Genomic DNA, 18,317 nt, shown 5'->3' on the forward strand with positions numbered 1-18,317 from the left:
AAATTACACACCAAAAGAAGTGAAGCAGTGGGTTCAGGCTCATAGGATTCAGCAGTCTTAACATGTATTCTATTATGAAATGATAGAAGGGTCTAATGAAGATTCTACTACAGAGCCAGCTGGGAGATGATACTTTGTGAGTTTGGGGTGCTGTCTTGTAAGACTGACTGAGAGAGCCATGGTTGGAGATACTATTCCTATAGCCAAAATGTATGGGTCTAGGTACTAAGAAGTGTATGTCGGGTTGAATTTTCTCATGTATGTGCACGTGTGCTCAGTAACTTCAGTCGTGTCTGACTCTTTGCAACCCTAAGGACTACAGTCCACCAGGCTCCTCTACCCATGGGATTTTCCAGGCAAGAATACGAGAGTGGATTGCTATGCCCTCCTCCAGGGGATCTTCCCGACCCAGGGATTGAACTCACATTTCCTTCTTTGCGGGTGGATTCTTTACCACTGAGCCAGTGGAGAAGCCCCTATTTCTCTCACTGTTACACATACTGACCAACTTCAACGTTTTTCTTGCTTCTCATCTCTCTAAACTTAGATTCTGGTTTAGAGGTATTAATTCCTAGGAAACTTTTATATCCTTAATGCCACTGAATCAACGGGCAAAGGGGTTCTTGTACCAGCTGGGGTGAAACAAAGTGGTTGCTTTGCAATGAGAGCAGGGGATCTTCTGGGGTGCCTCACGGTAGCTCCATGACTAGGGTAGAGCTGATGGAAGATTGGAGCACCCCCAGTGCAGACAGAACCCCTAAAGGCTAGCTCCTTCAGGAATAAAGGTTTGGGCCTCTCCACCAGGAACCCAAACCAGCTAGGTGCTGATTGACAGAAACAACATGGAAAGGGTAGTTGATTAAGAAAGTTATAAGTAGCAGCTACAGCCTTGTTCTCAGAAGCTTTGGGCCATATGTGGGTGGTGTTGACAGTTATGACAGTGGGATCAGCAGCTTCTGGACCTCTTGATTATAACCACAGCGGTATGTTCTTCATCCAACAAGTTCAGTGGCACCTTCTGACTCCTGTTCTTTCAGTCTTTCCAACAGTTTTGTGAGCATCGTACATCGAGCATCAATGTGCTAAATTCCTTCCTGCTTAGAATACCTGGAGTTATTTCTTTCCTTACATTAAGCTCTGACTAAAGGAGAAGGGGGCAGCAGAGGATGAGATGGTTAGATAGCATCACCTACTCAATGGACGTGAATTTGAGCAAACTCTGAGAGATAGTGGAGGACGGAGGAGACTGGCGTGCTGCAGTCCCTGGGGTTGTGCAAAGAATCAGACATGACTGAGTGATTGAAAAACAGCAACATTAGGTAAGTGTGGTATTTGCATAGGGATGATCAGATTGACTAATTTAAAAGACTAGAACCCACAAACAGACCTCTGCTATTTAAATCTGGCGTCTGATATTTCAAACCAGTAGAGAAAATGCTGGACTATGTAACTAATGCCGCTGGGGGACAATGGGCTTCCCTTAGGGGGGACATTAAATCCTTTTCTCTCACTAAACAAAAAGTTAATTCCAAGTGGATTAAAGAAGTAAAGGTGAAAAGCAAAAGTGTAACACCATTAGAGGAAAATACAAGAAAAATTATGATAATAACTTAAATTTACATCTCTAGCTTATTGCCGTTGTTTAGTCACTAACTTATGTCTAATTCTTTTGTGACTCCAAGGACTGTAGCCTGCCAGGCTCCTCTGTCCATGGGATTTCCCAGGCAAGAACACTGGAATCAGCTTTCTATTTCCTTCTCCAGGGGATCTTCTCCACCCAGGGACTGAATCTGCGTCACCCACATTGGCAGGCGGACTCTACCGCTGGGCAACCAGGGAAGCCCAAGGAATACTATACAGCAGTTAAATAAATAAATGAAAGCTTCTTGTAGCCACACAGATAAATACCGAAAATAATACTGAACAACAAAAGCTAGCTGAAGGATAAGTATGGTATGATACACTTGTAAAAATTAAGAAACATATAAAACAATACTGTATATAGCTTATGTTACATACATATGAAATAGAAGGTTTTGAAAACTTCCATGGTAGTGATAAGCACCAAATTCGAGATGGAGGATACTTCTGAGAAAGAAGAACACTAATTTGATAGGGGTTATATCCATGGGTTTTCCTTATATTTGTAATTTATTTCTAAGCTGAAAAGTTGGCACATAGTGTTAATTTTCTTATAATATATACTTTTTATATGACTGAAATATTTAATAATTTAAAAATAGGGCCCAGAACTCCCCTCCCAAAGAATATGAAAGTGATGATGACTTTTATGACATGTTAGATTTAACTGAGTATGTAAAAAGACACCACTGGTGGAATCCAGTGTTTGGCCACAGTTCTGGACCTGTGGTAGAAAATCACTCAGTAGCCACCCAGATTGTAATGGATGAAGTGAGTGACAGGTGTGTGGGATTTTTGTTCTAGAAAGTTGGAAAACTTGCAGCAACTGCAGTAGGTGGTGGCTTTCTTCTCCTTCAGATTGCCAGCCATAGTGGCTGTGTGTAGATCAACTGGAAGGGAGTTAAAGGCATAAACAAAGCCAAAGAACAGATGAAGAAATGAGCAAATAAGGCAGCACCTGAAATCAGCAACAGAACTTGTCAAACAGAACCTTGTGATATCCGGTGGATTTGTGGGAAGCTTTTTGCTAGGCCTTGAATCTTCAGGATATGAATGTTCTGTCATGGTGGGGTCACCTCTGAGAAGTGGTGGTGACAAGATGATCTCAACATTTCTCAATGGCACATTTTCCAGGATGACAAGAAATACCTAGCTGGACAATACCAGACCCACAGCTTAGCATTTTGCCATCTGAAATTTTGCAGACTAGTATCTAATATGGAGAAGGGAATGGCAACCCACTCCAGAGAATTCCATGGACAGACAAGCCTGGTGGGTTGTAGTTCATGGGGTCACAAAGAGTTGGACTGTATAAAACAACCAGTAGAGTATGTGTATAAAAGTATTCCTGAGCAAAACATGGCTTTTTAAAAAATTTGCAGTTGTTTAAAATTTGCCTATAAATACCACCACTGGGTGTAGATATATATAGAGAAAAAAATCTGTTGGATATACTCCCCAGTGAAATATTATCCTTATTTTATTTAAATAAGATGTTCTCCATTGTGCTTTTTAGTATAGCGCTGATAATTAAAATAATTTGTATTATAGCTTCAACAGTAGGGCTGACTTTTTTAAAGATATATTTGCAATAAACTGAAGAACTATAATGCCCCTTTGTGGAAGGATTTATAAATAATAGAATTATTAAAGATAATAAGCAATTTTTAAAAAAGAGATAAGGACTAGGGTATAAAAATAGTCATTATTTATATGGAGTCTGGTTTGAGTGCTGTTCTAAGTGCTTTATATGTGATAGCTCATTTAAATCTCAAAAACAAGCTTTTTTCCTTTCTTTCTTTTTGGCTGTGTCCCACAGCTTGCAGGAACTCAGTTCCTGAACCAGGGATTGAACCCAAACCACAACAGTGAAAGCCTAGAATCCTAACCACTAGCCACCAGAAAACCCCCTCAAAACAAGCCTTTGAAGTACTATTATCTTTAGTCTAGGGATGAGGAAATGAAGATGCAGAGAAGTTAAATAACTTATTTAAGATTAGATGGTGGAGCTGATCTGGGAGAAGAAGAGCAATTTGGCTCTGATTTTTAACCACTACACCAAATTGCCTCCTAGTCCTATTAAACACACAAGAGGTTCTTAATATTCAGTTGAAATCTATGAGATTATGGTTTTTGTAGAATAAAATGGCCAAATATGTCAGCAATTGCATATGGTTCAAGCAATAAATGACTAAGAAATACAAATACAATTAAAATGATCGTATGACAAGGCTCATTGATGACTCTGTCATTGCTTTTAAATGTATGGAAGACTTCTGCATGCTTGACCTAGATGTTGTTACCACTGAAGCACGAATGCCTGAAGTCCCTTCCTGACCATTAACTCTGAAATCAAGTGAAGAAAGGAAGGTCATAATAGTGTAGGTGGTGTAAGAGCCAACCACGGTGGGATTGCAGGGGGGAATGACAGAGTTGCCCTGTCAACAGCCTGAGCCTCCCTTCCCCTTTGCTTTCTCAGCTTGTCTCAGAAGCTGCCCCACAACAACCAGGACTTTGCTAAAGACTGGCTCCAAGGTCCTTACCTGCAGGCCTCTGAGTGAGCTCTTGAGAAACCCAGACAGGGCGTCAGGACCGTCTCCTTGGAGCGTGAAGAAGCATAAGATCAAAGATCTCTCTCCCCCAGCTCCTGGCTGCATCCTGACTCCCAGGAATTTAGAAATAGAAAGAGGAGACAGACAGACACTACCCCAGGTTCAATCTGTCTGATCTTTGTTTTCACAGTCCTAATTTTTCATCTGACGTTTCTGAGACTCGTCTTTTGTGTCTATTCAACGGCATTGCCTCCTCCCCAGTCTCCGCTTCTAGTGAATCAAAATTTAACTCCATCTACCTAGTTAAATTCAAAAGCAGAGACATTACTTTTCCGACTAAGGTCTGTCTAGTCAAGGCTATGGTTTTTCCTGTGGTCATGTATGGATGTGAGAGTTGGACTGTGAAGAAGGCTGAGCACTGAAGAATTGATGCTTTTGAACTGTGGTGTTAGAGAAGACTCTTGAGAGTCCCTTGGACTGCAAGGAGATCCAACCAGTCCATTCTGAAGGAGATCAGCCCTGGGATTTCTTTGGAAGGAATGATGTTAAAGCTGAAACTCCAGTACTTTGGCCACCTCATGCGAAGAGTTGACTCATTGGAAAAGACTCTGATGCTGGGAGGGATTGGGGGCAGGAGGAGAAGGGGACGACCGAGGATGAGATGGCTGGATGGCATCACTGACTCGATGGACATGAGTCTGAATGAACTCCGGGAGTTGGTGATGGACAGGGAGGCCTGGCGTGCTGCGATTCATGGGGTCGCAAAGAGTCGGACATGACTGAGTGACTGAACTGAACTGAACATAGTTAAAACGGTCTGTGTGAATCACTGCTTTCCTCATGTCCTTCCTCAAGAACAATCATTTACTGAATTCAATTTGGAACAGTTAGTGCAGATTTCTGCAACTCCTCATCACCTTTATAGTTGCTCCTCTCAACCATGCAAAGCTGAATAAAACCCACATCAGTGGTTGGATCTAGCCTGGAGCCTGTGTGGAAACACAAGACTGGACAGGATTGTATCTGAAAAGTGAAATTATGTTGCACACTATTGCATACCTGCTCTTTCTATGGACATGAATGTCTGAGTATGCACATGGAGGGGGTCTATGCACGAGTGAACAAATGTAAAGAAATGTGCCTGAAGGTGGTGTGAGCATTTTCTAGAACCCTATGCTCGAAGCTTCGCTCCATAAACCTCTTTTACTGGCAGGACTCTGAAAGCCAAGGGCTGTGTAATAATTTACGTTGCATCGCCCTTCCTCTCTTGCTCCCCTTCACTTGCCTAGGATGAAAACTAAAGGTTGATGGTGACGTCCCTTTGCAGGAGCCAGGAGTGCCATTCATCCTGTCTCTGTCGGCCTACCCCTCTAGAGCTTTCCTTCTCACTCCACTCCTTCTGTTTCGCTTTAGGAGCTCTAGAGGCCAGTCTTTCTGTCTCCTCTTCTTCCCCAAACCTTGTCCGCTGACTCCTTCTGAAATGTTCTCCTCACTGGGGCAGCCACCTTGGGTCAAGTTGAAGGAGAAGGACTTTTCAGCTGATCCAATCTTGAGACACCCTCCCTCCCTGGCCCTCTGCTCAAATAAAAGTCGTCCACAGGGATCCAAATAGCTCCAGAGGTTTCCTCCTTTTTCCACTCAAAGCTGTTTTAGTGTAACTTTTAAAGGTTCCAGGGAAGATAAGTCCACACTTCTGTTGTTCCTCAAGAAGAGTATTTCTAATTCTCAAAGCTTTACCTTTTATCCTTTCCACTGTGGTTTTGGCCATATTCTCTTTAGACTGTTTTATTTTCACTAGATAGAAAGTTCCAGGCGAAGGATAAAGGATAAGGATGCCAGCGACAGGGTGACCTGGATAGGGTGGTACACAGTATTTGCAGTTTGTGCCTTGCAGCTTGTTAGTGATATATTTAGGCTCACCGAGAACTGGAGGATTATTTTGCCTGTCCCTTGACTCTTAGCCTCTCCCCTCCAGTTGATTATCTCTCTAGTATTCATCAACCCCCAAGCAACCACCACCACTCCCAAGCAGAGTAAAATAGACTCCATTGCTTCAATAAGCCATCATAGATAGGAAACCCTTCCTATGGTTAGATCAACTCTCTCTGAAGAAGCATCAGCTCTAATTCTGTGTAGATGGACCACCTTTGGCATTCGCCTTCTATGTAAAGAAAAAGTACCTCTTTTGATGGATTCCTATTCCATTTTCACACTTCTTCAAAAATCAGTTCCATAAAACATGTCTTTATGACTTCAGGGTAAAGAAAGATTTCTTAAAACAAGACGTAAATAGAGTAAACCATAATAGACGAGATGGGTAAATTTGACTACATTAAAAATGTGTTTTTCTTAAAGGCCTCCAATCAAAAAAGTGACAAGCCATGAACTAGGAGATATTTGCTATTCAATAACTTACAAAGAATTTGTGCACAGAATATATAAAGAGTTGATTTAAAAAATCATTTTTTATTGTGGGCAAAACCACAAATTCTGTAGGTCATTCACTTAAGTGGAAATCCAAATTGTCAATTAACATCTGAAAAGATGTTCAAACTCTATAGTAATCAATAAAATGCAAATTAAAATTATCCATAGATTGGCAAAATTTAAAAAGGATGACGGTACCAAATGTTGGTGAAGATAAGGAGCAAAATTCTCATATACTGCTGGATAGAGTATCATTGGCACAACCACTTTGGAAACAATTTAGTTTTGTCTTCTAAAGTTGAAGATACATATCAGCCAGCAACTCTATTCATTGTGTGTGTGTGTGTGTGTGTGTGTGTGTGTGATCAAAAACATAGATCAAAAATTTTACCATCTTAACCTTAGGTGTGCAGTACAGTAGTGTTAACTATGTGCACAAAGCACATCTCTAGAACTTTCTCATCTTGCAAAATTGAAACTCTTCATGCTGAACAATTCTTTTCCACTTCTCCCAGTTCCTGGCAACCACTATTCTACTTTCTGTTGCTAAGAGTTTGACTATTTTAGATATCTCATAAAAGTGGACTCAGGCAGTATTTTTCTCTTTGTTATTGAATTATTTCACTGAACATGATATCTACAAAGTTCATCCATTCTGTAGCTAAGAAAATGTTTCCTTCTTTTTTTTTTTTCCAGAGAAGGAAGGATTTATTACTTGCAGCAAGTAAGGGGAACACTTGCTTTCCCAAAGCAGAGTCTCTCCTTCTTTTTATAAAGACCGAGTCACGTTCCATTGTATTTACATTCTACATTTTCTTTATCCATTCATCTGTTGACAAACAACTGGATTATCTCTACTTCTTGGTTGTTATGAATAATGCTGCAAGGAACATGGATGTGCAAATATCTCTGTGAGATCTTGTTTTCAATTCTTTTGGATGAATACCCAGAAGTGGGATTGCTAGATCATGATAGTTCTATCTTTAATTTTTGAAGGAACCTCCATATCATTTTATATGTACATTTAGTGGCTGCACATTCCCACCAACAGGGCGCAAGTGTCCGAATTTTCCACATCCTCACCAGCACTTATTTTCTGTTCTATACTGTTGTTTGACAGTGACTTTCCTAATTGGTGTCAGGTGATTGTAGTTTTGATTTGCATTTCCCTAATGATTGTAATATTCCCTGGTGGCTCAGAGGGTAAAGCATCTACCTGCAATGCAGGAGACCTGGGTTTGATCCCTGGATCAGGAATATCCTCTAGAGAAGGAAATGGCAACCCACTCCAGTACTCTTGCCTGGAAAATCCCACGGACAGAGAACCCTGGTAGACTACAGTTCACGGGATCACAAAGAGTTGGACACGACTGAGTGACTTCACTTTCACTTTCAATGATTGTTCAGTTCAGTTCAGTCGTGTCCGACTCTTTGCGACCCCATGAATCGCAGCACACCAGGCCTCCCTGTCCACCATCAACTCCCGGAGTTCACTCAGACTCATGTCCATCGAGTCCGTGATCCCATCCAGCCATCTCATCCTCTGTCGTCCCCTTCTCCTCCTGCCCCCAATCCCTTCCAGCATCAGAGTCTTTTCCAATGAGTCAACTCTTCGCATGAGGTGGTCAAAGTACTGGAGTTTCAGCTTTAGCATCATTCCTTCCAAAGAAATCCCAGGGTTGATCTCCTTCAGAATGGACTGGTTGGATCTCCTTGCAGTCCAAGGGACTCTCAAGAGTCTTCTCCAACACCACAGTTCAAAAGCATCAATTCTTTGGCGCTCAGCCTTTTTCATAGTCCAACTTACACATCTGTACATAACCACAGGAAAAACCATAGCCTTGACTATGATTGTAATGCTTAAAATATTTCCATATCCTTTTTGGCTATATGTAAATCTTTGAAGAAATATCTATTAAAGCCCTCTGCCCATTTTCTAATTAGATTTTTTAATTGTTGAGTTGTTAGCTTCTTATATATTTTATATATTAATCTGTTATCAGATATATCTTTTGCAAATATTTTCTCCCATTCTGTAGGTTGCCTTTTCAATCTGTTTATTGTTTCCTTTGCTGCACAGAAGTTTTTAAGTTTGATGTGGTCCCATTTGTCTCTGTTTACTTTTGGTGCCATATCCAGAAAACCATTGCCAGATCCAGTATCATAAAGCTTTCCTCTATATTTTCTTCCAGGAGTTTTATAGTTTCAGATCTCATATGCAGGTATTTAATTAAGTTTTAGTTAATTTTGGTATCTGGTGTAAAGTAAGGGTCTAATTTTATTTTTTTGCACATGAATATCCAGCTATCATAATACCATCTGTTGACATTATTGTTTCCACACTGTGTGGCCTTGGCACCTTTTTCCAAAGATGATTTGGCCATATATATATTTGAGGGTTTGTTACCAGGTTCTCTATTCTATTCACCAGTTATATGTCTGTCTTTATGCCAAAACCATACTGTTTGGATTACTGTAGTTTCTTCTTCTTCTTTTTTAACAAATGAACTTTTCTTTAATTACTGGCCATGCTGGATCTTCATTGTGGTTCTTCTCTAGCTGTGGTGTGTAGGCTTAGTTGCCCCGCCAGCATATGGGATCTTAGTTCCCTGACTAGGGATTGAACCTACATCTCCTGCATTGGAAGATGAATTCTTAACCACTGGACCACCAAGGAAGTGCCTGCAACTTTTTAATATGTTTTGAAATCAGAAAGTGTGAGGCTTCCATTTTTGTTTTTCTTTTTCAAAATTGTTTTGGTTATTCAGGGGTTTTTTGAGATTGCATATGAATTTCAAGTTTCTTTTCCTATTTTTGTAAAAAAGGCCATTGGGATTTTGATAGAGATTGCATTGACTCTGTAGATCACTTTGGGTAGCATGGACTTTTCAACAATATTAAGTCTTTTAATCTATGAACATGGGACATCTTCTGATTTATTTATGTCTTCTTTAACTTCTTTCCGCATTGTTTTAGAGTGTGCAGGTCTTTAGTTTCTTGATTAGGTTTCTTGTTTTGCATTTTATTGATGAGACCATCACTCGGGTGTAACCACAAGAGGAGATAGAGGATATGCTCAGGAAAAATAAAGTTTATTATATTCACCCACACTAGAAACAGGAGGCACCCCATGTGGGGCCACATGGGAAAACACCAGGGTAATCAGGAGGCAGAAGACAGGAGTGAGAGGAAAGTTTAAGCTGTAGAATTTCTTGGGATTTCCATGGAAAAGGCAAGGCCAGGAAAGGTAAACAATTTAGGGTTGGTTAGTTTGAGTAATTTTGGTGGACTTTGGGCTCTAGAGATGGTCTCCGGTTGCCTGGTATCTAGTCCTGGAATGATAAAGCAAAGGAATATTGCCTCTGGGGCTGCAATAGCCAGAGGAGGCAAGACTGCCAAGTGGTTAGTTTGCATACCAAAGACATGCTTCCAGCTGGGTTTTTTTTACTTTAAAAATTGGCTAGCCCAGGAAGGGCAATCTCAACCCAACCAGAAATGTCTTTTAAGATGTCAAAACATCATAATGTACAAACAAAAATTAATATATATAAATGATAAATTTATCTATATACATTAAATATATACACAGAATACATTTATTCCTAAGTGATTTATTATTTTTGATATTATTATAAATGGGATTGGGCTTTCCAGGTGGCTCAGTGGTAAAGAATCTGCCTGCAATGCAGGAGACCTGGGTTCAATACCTGGATCAGGAAGACCTCTTGGAGAAGGAAATGGCAACCTATTCCAGTCTTCTTGCCTGGGAAGTCCCATGGACAGAGGAGCCTGAAGGGCTACTTCCATGAGGTCACAAAAGAGCTGGATACAACTTAGCAGCTAAACAACAACAAATGGGATTATTTTCTTTCGATTGTTCATTGTTAGTGTATGGAAATGCAACTGATTTTTGTGTCTTGATTTTGTATCCTGCAGCTTTGCTGAGTTTGTTTATTAAGTACACGGGCATCTGTTTTATTTATTTAAAACTTTATACATATATATTTTAAAAATAATTTTATTTATTTATTTTTGGCCGTGCTGGATCTCTGTTGCTGTGTGCGCTTTTGTCTAGTTGTGGAGAGCAGGGGCTAATTCTAGTTACACTACACAGGCTTCTCACTGCGGTGGCTTCTCTTGTTGCAGAGCACTGGCTCTAGGGTGCTCGGGCTTCAGTAGTTGTGGTACACAGACTTTGTTGTTCTGCAGCATGTGGGATCTTCCTGGATCAGGGATCAAACCCATGTCTCCTGCATTGGCAGGCTGACTTTACCACTGAGCCACCAGGGAAGCCCTATTTAGGATTACATTTGATATATGTACTTTTCCATATGTATGACGTATCTGAAAATTATAAAAATGTTCACTCATTCAACAACTATTTATCAAATATCTGCTATGTGCCAGTCCCTATTCCTAGGGTTGAGACATAGGAGTGAAAAAAAAAAAGAAAGAAAGAAAGAAAAAAAAAAGGATTTCAGAATTAGAAGGTGAAAACAGCAAACATTTAAAATAGATCTTTCAGCCAGGAAAACTGTAAGTAAACCTGTGACAAATTCTGTCGAGTACGACTCACAACAGTCCAGGAAAGAGCACCCAGATCTGCTATCCCAGAATGAGGCAGTGTTTATGACTCTCACGATCTGTTCTGGGCGAGAGGTACAGTGGTGAGGATGATCTAAGGGAAGGATTATCTACTCACCCAGATCAACATTACGGGGAGAAGGCAGAGGTAGAGTTCATCCTAAATAGCGGTTCATCTAAAACATCAGCTAATCCAAATAATCGGAAAAGAGCAAATATCATTTGCATTTGTCTTTGGGGTGTATTACCCTGCAATTATAGCATATCTACTCAATGCACTTTCTCTTGCACATTTTAAGTAGTATTAACTTCACACAAGCTTCCTGGGACTACCCAAGAGAAAACTGCTGCTGATTCAGTCACTCACTCAACAAATGTTTATTGGTCTCTACTGGATGTCAGTTATTGCTCTGGGCACAGCAGATACAAGACAAGTAAATTTGATTCCTGTCCTGAATCAGTTTAGTTTATAGCGAGGTAGTAGAGGAAAACTGATTTCTCAAAGAACTTTAAAACAACATTATAAACGTTAAGATGAAAATGGGAACAAGGCCTTCCCTAGTGTTTCAGTGGCTGAGACTCCGGGCTCCCAATACAAAGGGCCCAGATTCTATCCCTGGTCAGGGAACTAAATCCCACATGCTGCAAGTAAAGAATCCACATGCCTAATATCACACGCTAGTAAAGTAATGCTCAAAATTCTCCAAGCCAGACTTCAGCAATACATGAACCGTGAACTCCCTGATGTTCAAGCTGGTTTTAGAAAATGCAGAGGAACCAGAGATCAAACTGCCAACATCCGTTGGATCATGGAAAAAGCAAGAGAGTTCCAGAAAAACATCTATTTCTGCTTTATTGACTATGCCAAAGCCTTTGACTGTGTGAATCACAATAAACTGTGGAAAATTCTGAAAGAGATGGGAATACCAGACCTCCTGACCTGTCTCTTGAGAAATCTGTATGCAGGTGAGGAAGCAACAGTTAGAACTGGACATGGCACAACAGACTGGTTCCAAATAGGAAAAGGAGTACGTCAAGGCTGTATATTGTCACCCTGCTTATTGAACTTCTATGCAGAGTACACCATGAGAAACGCTGGACTGGAAGAAATACAAGCTGGAATCAAGATTGCTGGGAGAAATATCAATCACCTCAGATATGCAGATGACACCACCCTTATGGCAGAAAGTGAAGAGGAGCTAAAAAGCCTCTTGATGAAAGTGAAAGAGGAGAGTGAAAAAGTTGGCTTAAAGGTCAACATTCAGAAAACGAAGATCATGGCATCCGGTCCCATCACTTCATGGCAAATAGATGAGGAAACAGTGGAAACACTGTCAGACTTTATTTTGGGGGGCTCCAAAATCACTGCAGGTGGTGACTGCAGCCATGAAATTAAAAGACGCTTACTCCTTGGAAGAAAAGTTATGACCAACCTAGATAGCATATTGAAAAGCAGAGACATTACTTTGCCGACTAAGGTCTGTCTAGTCAAGGCTCTGGTTTTACCCGTGGTCATGTATGGATGTGAGAGTTGGACTCTGAAGAAGGCTGAGCGCCAAAGAGTTGATGCTTTTCAACTGTGGTGTTGGAGAAGACTCTTGAGAGTCCCTTGGACTGCAAGGAGATCCAACCAGTCCATTCTGAAGGAGATCAGCCCTGGGATTTCTTTGGAAGGAATGATGCTAAAGCTGAAACTCCAGTACTCTGGCCACCTCATGCGAAGAGTTGACTCATTGGAAAAGACTCTGATGCTGGAAGGGATTGGGGGCAGGAGGAGAAGGGGACGACAGAGGATGAGATGGCTGGATGGGATCACGGACTCGATGGACGTGAGTCTGAGTGAACTCCGGGAGTTGGCGATGGACAAGGAGGCCTGGTGTGCTGCGATTCATGGGGTCGCAAAGAGTCGGACACGACTAAGCGACTGAACTGAGCTGAACTGAATATCTAATATCTGGTGGAGTCAAATACATATAAATAAGTAAATAACTTTTTAAAGAGGCAAAACCCTTTTTTAAAAAAAGAAAGTATAAACAAAATGCCAGGAGCATATAGGAGAGACCACCCAACTCTTTAGAGGGGAACACAGCCCTTTCAGAAGTGGTGATATTTAAGCTGCACTGAAGAACAAGTAAAAATTTTCCAGAAGGAGAAGAGCATTTCAGACAGAAGAACCGACATATGAAGACATACGTGGCTTCACAGAGCGCAGGACAATAGGCAAGTCAATGTGGCTGCAGCCTAGGGTAAGTGATGGGGAGTTTGCCTGACTGGCAGTTAGTGCCACACTCCAGTGCTTGGCCTCTGTCCTATAGGCAATGCAGATCAAAGTTTGAGCAGAGGAGTGACCCAACTGGATTATATTTCAGAAAGATAATTTTGGTGGTGGCAGCAGTGGGGGAGGTGTAGAAGTTTGGGCTGCAGAATGGAAGATGCCTGGTCAGTCAGTCAGTTCAGTCGCTCAGTCGTGTCCGACTCTTTGCGACCCCATGAATCGCAGCACGCCAGGCCTCCCTGTCCATCATCAACTCCCAGAGTTCACTCAGACTCACGTCCATTGAGTCCGTGATGCCGTCCAGCCATCTCATCCTCTGTCTCCCCTTCTCTTCCTGCCCCCAATCCCTCCCAGCATCAGAGTCTTCCAATGAGTCAACTCTTTGCATGAGGTGGCCAAAGTACTGGAGTTTCAGCTTTAGCATCATTCCTTCCAAAGAAATCCCAGGGCTGATCTCCTTCAGAATGGACTGGTTGGATGAGTCTTCTCCAACACCACAGTTCAAAAGCATCAATTCTTCAGCGCTCAGCCTTTTTCACAGTCCAACTCTCACATCCATACATGACCACAGGAAAAACCAGAGCCTTGACTAGACGGACCTTAGTCGGCAAAGTAATGTCTCTGCTTTTGAATATACTATCTAGGTTGGTCATAACTTTTCTTCCAAGGAGTAAGCATCTTTTAATTTCGTGGCTGCAATCACTATCTGCAGTGATTTTGGAGCCCCCCAAAATAAAGTCTGACACTGTTTCCACTGTTTCCCCGTCTATTTCCCATGAAGTGATGGGACCGGATGCCATGATCTTCGTTTTCTGAATGTTGAGCTTTAGGCCAACTTTTTCACTCTCCTCTTTCACTTTCATCAAGAGGCTTTTTAGTTCCTCTTCCCTTTCTGCCATAAGGGTGGTGTCATCTGCATATCTGAGGTTATTAATATTTCTCCCGACAATCTTGTAGAAAGAAGTATATAGTGGCTGTTGCAATAGTTCAGGGTAATAATGATCACAGTCTGAGCCAAAACAGAGAAGAGAAGAGACAGCAGAGAAATGTATTCACAAGATATTTCTGAAATACAATTCAACTGGTCACAAGCCTGAATGATCAACTTGGTATGGAAGAGAGGGACTTAAAGATCATTGCAGAGGTTTTGGCTTGAGAGACTGAGTAGACAGTGACTCCATAAACTGAGATAGGAAAAACTAGAGAAGGAAGCTTTGGAAAGATGATGGGTTGAAGAGTGAAAGGGGATTGGCATTTTAGGGGAAAGAGATTCAAGGATAGATTTATTTGGGGTGAGGGAAGTGAAAACACGGATCAAGGACAGGTGAAAGAGGAAGGAGATGGGGTGAGAACAGAAGTGGAGAAGCCGATCTAAAAGCAGTAAGGCCGCAGCTGATCGAACCCAGGTCTCCCGCGTTGCAGGCAGATGCCTTAACCTCTGAGCCACCAGGGGAGCCCCTAATTAACGTAAGAGACTTGGAAAGGCTATTGGTTATAATAAAATTTAGAGACCAAGGGGATGGAAGTTGTGAGTGTTAGCATTAGCTGGTTTTAATGGAGGGGGCAGTAGGAGGAAAGATCATCTATCAAAGGTGAATAAGCGATGTGAGATGTGAGAATACACCACTATATGTACTCTCCCCACTATATGTATCAATGAAATCATAATACTAAGCCCACAGTTACAATCTACAGCTTAAGCGCTTGCTATTTTCATAGATGTTCTTCTTACTAGTCCTTTGTTCTCTTAGAGCTTCTTTCTTCCCTGTAGACATGCTACTCAAAGTTGGTTGACATCAGAACAATTTCAGTTAGCAAATCAATGTAATTTCTTCACTTTTTTTATGGTTAAATATAAAATTGGAACCACTGAGAACTGACTTCTGCACAAACTTCTTTTTTTAACTTAAGCTTCCTGATATGGCTCTTCCACTTTGGGCAATTTGATAAATGTTTAGCAAGCTGCTTAAACATTTGAATCCTATGGGACTTCCCAAAGTATAAATTCCAGAGGAAATAGCTAGTCCTCTTCACTACTCATTGAGAACTTGTGTGTCCCAGGCACTGTACTAGATGCTAGAGGTTAAGAACCAGAGAGACACAGCCTTTGCCCCTGGGCAGCTGACAACTACAGGAAGCAGCTGTGCTCTGGAGTGTAGAAGGCAATGTGTTTGTTTATTTCACTGTTATCACTATTTATTTGACAATAATTGATTTAGTCTGTAAGTTTAAGACAAACATACTAATATATTTGCTTTTCTTCAGAAATCATACTTATAAAAATTACATAAAGCCTGTCCCAAAACTAAGAAATGTTCATTAATTAAAAATAAGTCTGATTAGGATGCTTTACCGGGATACAAGAGTAAACTAAGGTGGTGTACAGTTTTTTTAAAAAACAAACAAACAAACAAACAAACCCAAAACGGCAGTCTCAGCTTGTTTGAACAATGTATTTTGAAAGGGTTAAACTTCAGGCATTACTTATAGGTAAAAAAAGACTGACAACCATAAGGGATACTATTTATAAAATAAACACAGCTCTAGAGGTTATTTTTAAAAAGACAGCACTTTGGGCATCTGAAGACAAGGAGGGTGCGATGATCTGCGTTTCTCTGGGATGCAGGCGCAGGTCTACAGGTCCCATGGGTGGCACCAGGCCATTGTTTCTCAGAAAAAGGGGAGAGTAGATGCCCTTTATCATCTGTTTCTTTTGTTTCCAGTGAGCAGTAAATGCCTAACACAACTAAGAAAAGAAAAATTAAATCTGGAAATTTCCCTGGTGGTCCAGGTAAGATGCTGTGCTTCCATTGCTGGGCGGCAGGTTTGATTTTTGATTGTAGAACTGAGATCTCACATGCCATGCAGTGTGACCAAAAAAATAGAAAAAAAAGATTGTTTTAGTTGTTAAAAGAATTAAATCTGAAGGGAGGCAGCCCTTTTTAAGGAAGGTGGCGTGTTGCCTATGTGTCTCCATAACATCTCCAGGCAATTCTGTAGCAACTATGGTTACCCTTTGCGTGCTTCAGTTCTAACTCTGCCAGTTACACTGATTTTTTTCCTGAATGCAGTGACTCTTTTTGTTTTAAAATCTGTACATTCTTGTTTTGCAGATTCTGATATTTTTTCAAGTTTCTGACAGCATAATTGTTTGGGACATCTCAGCCTGCAGAGCGTCTTTATTTTTCTGTCTTGCTTTTTTCAGTGCTTTGTTAGCATTTTAATAATACGCTAGTGACCTACATCTCCGATAGAGGAGATCCGTAGCAGTTTGAATTCTATTAAGTAATATTTTAAAAGATCAGGAAGTTTGAGGTCCTCCTCTGCTGATACCTGTGCTTCTATTTTTCCTGATTTATCAAACGGTTCTGAAACTTTAAGAAAAAAACTTGCACGTATCTGTAGAATCCTGAGTTCCTAAAGCAGATAATGAAGAACCCATTCTATTGCAATCATCGCCAGCACTTTTGTGGGATCTTGTGATCCTATCAGATTTAGCAGATGTACCCTTCACTCGGTTATGATAACCTAAAAGGAATATTCATTCATGCTCAGAGAAATCATCTACAGCCTTTACTCCAGAAACAACTACTCCATCTGCTGATATTAACCATGTTTTTAAAGAAATCTTCAAGTTTCTCTTTTTCATTCTTTTTCCTCGCACACTCAAATCTTTATTAAGTTCCAAGAAGTTGTAGAAATTTAAATCTTTCCTTAAAATAGGACGTGCTGCCGCATAACACAGAACACTTCGTGCATTGCCACCGTCTTCTTGAATATTGCCAAATACCAGCTTCCAACTCCTGTTTCACCTTTGTGAATTCTTCCTTTGTCATAGACCCTTCTCCTTTTCCAAGTTTCTGTAGTTCTTTGCTTGAAGCATCACAATCAGGTCTTGGCAGTGCTGGATGGATAGTGTAACTTGCATAGTCTTCATTTGTAACGAAGGAATCATTAAGCCAGGTAAATTTCTCATGCTCTCCAACAACAGAAAACTCATTTTATTAAAAATTTGGCAATGAACTCTTTGTGTGAGCAGTGAATTTTACTTTATCTCTCTCACTAAGAGAATCAGATATGTCCCCCCCATAAAGCAGCATCACTTTGAAAAATCTCCATTTATTGCTTTAGGTCCAAGATCCTCTCTGAGAGGAAGTTGGGACTGTTGTTCAGATCTTCCATCATAGCTGCTCTGAGGCAGGAGGGGCAATATGTTTCATACCCAATGGGATGTAGGGAAATTGTGCTCTGTTTGCTGAGGTATGGGGGCTCCTTTTTTGTGTGTTGCCTTTTTTGCAGCACATGGAATTTCTCTAATTGTGGTACACATGGGCCACATAGTTGCCCCATGGCATGTGGGATCTTAGTTACCCAACCCAGGATTTGAACCTTCATCCCCTGCATTGGAAGGTAGGTTCTTAACCATGGGACCACAAGGAAGTCTCTGGTGCTCTGTTTTATACTATAACTTTTAATGAGGCATTACTTCTTCTGTGTATAGATTATTAATATACAGTCAGTTTTTCTAAATTTTCATAAATTTTGACATGAGTATACATTTGTAATTTCATGGAATGCATGCCATGCAGCCATGAAATTAAAAGATGCATGTTCTTTGGAAGGAAAACTGACAAACCTAGACAGCATTTTAAAAAGCAGAGACGTCACTTTGCCAAAGTTGGACCTTAAAATAGACTGAGCGCCAAAGAATAGATGTTTTCAAGTTGTGGTGTTGGAGAAGACTTTGAAACTCCTTTGGACTGCAAGGAGATCAATCCAGTCAGTCCTAAAGGAAATCAACCCTGAATATTTATTGGAAGAAATGATGCTGAAGCTGA

The 18,317-nt window shown here is 40.8% G+C and overlaps 2 pseudogenes; one reads left to right on the forward strand and one right to left on the reverse strand.

Annotated features, from left to right (window-relative positions):
• LOC138436304 (FUN14 domain-containing protein 1-like) overlaps nucleotides 1–4,202 on the forward strand; it is a 28,825-nt pseudogene extending 24,623 nt beyond the window's left edge.
• Nucleotides 4,203–16,395: 12,193 nt separating this feature from the next.
• LOC138436305 (sorting nexin-6-like) lies at nucleotides 16,396–17,664 on the reverse strand (annotated as a pseudogene).
• Between the last annotated feature and the right edge of the window lie 653 nt (nucleotides 17,665–18,317).

The sequence above is a fragment of the Ovis canadensis genome, chromosome 3 (genome assembly GCF_042477335.2).
Source record: "Ovis canadensis isolate MfBH-ARS-UI-01 breed Bighorn chromosome 3, ARS-UI_OviCan_v2, whole genome shotgun sequence".
Taxonomy (NCBI): Eukaryota; Metazoa; Chordata; class Mammalia; order Artiodactyla; family Bovidae; genus Ovis; species Ovis canadensis.